We start from the raw sequence: 1,717 nt of genomic DNA, 5'->3' as shown, positions 1-1,717 counted from the left end.
CAAAAAGACAACCTACAGAATGGGAGAAAATATTTGCAAACTATGCATTTGACAAGGGATTGATATTCAGAATATGCAAGGAACTACAACAACTTCACAGTAAAAAAAATAAGTAACCCGATTAAAAATGGGCAAAGAAGCTAAATAGGCATTTCTGAAAGGAAGATGTACAAATGGCCGACAGACATGGAAAAATACTCAATATCACTAAGCATCAGAGAAATGCAAATCAAAACCACATTGAGATATCATGTCACCCCAGTTAGACTGGCCATTATTGAAAAGACAGAGAGTAACAAATGCTGATGAGGATGAGGAGAAAGGGGAGCTCTCCTACAATGTTGGTGAGACTGTGAATTAGTGCAGCCATTATGGAAAGCAGTATGGAGTTTTCTCAAATAAATGCAGATAGAACTGCCACATGATCCAGCCATCCCACTGCTGGGTAAATACCTGAAGGAATGGAAATCATTATGTTTGAGGGGGCCTTATGTATATTATTAATCTTACAGCTGCAATTTGTCTCTTATAGTATACAACATACCTGGGGGACAGGTCCCAGACTGTACATTGTGGGTTAGTTAAAATTTCAATGGAAAACCCTCAGTTTTCCTGTCTTGAAGAACAGGACAGGATTCAGGGCCAAAATTACTGGAAAGTTAGAGGTGAAATTGTGGGAGGAAGAAAGAGATGTGAGCCCCAAGATCTATGTATTAACACTTAACACATCTCTGGCTGACCCTTGAATACACATGCAAAGACTCCAAACAGTCCAGGAACGGCTAAATGAACTGATGTGAGATTTAAGCTATCTTCTGAAGGGGAAACAACAATTTGTAACTTGAGTTAAGCCAAGTTAAATCCCTGGTTTTTTAAAAAAGTCTTTGGACAAATATAAATTCAGAACTTCTACAACACATGATTCATAATATCCAAGACAACCATCTTAAAACGCTTACTATATGATGAATCAGGAAAAACATGGGGAGAGAAATATCTTTTCAACAAATGGTGGTAAAACAACTGGTTATTTATATGAAAAAAAAAATCAACTGCAACCACTTCTCATTATACACAAAATTAATTTGAGGTGGACCACATACTTAAATGTACTATTGAGTTTTTAGAAGAAAACATAGAATATTTTCCCATGTTGTGGGTAGGATAAGGTTTGTTAGGATACAAAAAATAATTACCATAAAAGGAAAATAAAGATAAATTATTGTTGGGAGCCTGAAGCCCCACACCCCTTCTTGTGAGACCACTCCTACGTGACAATCNTATTTCTCTTTCTGTGCCTGGCTTATTTCACTTAACATAATTTTCTCTAAGTTCATCTATGGTGTTGCGAATGGCAGGATTTCATTCTTTTTTATGGCAGAGTAGTATTCTATTGTGTAAATATGCCACATTTTCCTTATCCAATTGTCCATTGATGGACATTTAGGTTGGTTCCATACCTTGGCTTTTATAAACATAGCTGCTATAAATATGGTAATGCAGGTATCCCTTCTACCAAAAAGTTTCTGCACAGCAAAGGAAACAAGGAACCGAGCAAAAAGACAACCTACAGAATGGGAGAAAATATTTTCAAACTATGCATTTGACAAGGGATTGATATTCAGAATATGCAAGGAACTACAACAACTTCACAGTAAAAAAATAAGTAACCCGATTAAAAATGGGCAAAGAAGCTAAATAGGCATTTCTGAAAGGA

This window comes from Galeopterus variegatus, unplaced genomic scaffold (assembly GCF_000696425.1).
Source record: "Galeopterus variegatus unplaced genomic scaffold, G_variegatus-3.0.2 Scaffold6198, whole genome shotgun sequence".
In the NCBI taxonomy this organism is placed as follows: domain Eukaryota; kingdom Metazoa; phylum Chordata; class Mammalia; order Dermoptera; family Cynocephalidae; genus Galeopterus; species Galeopterus variegatus.
This window is presented reverse-complemented; position numbering follows the sequence as displayed.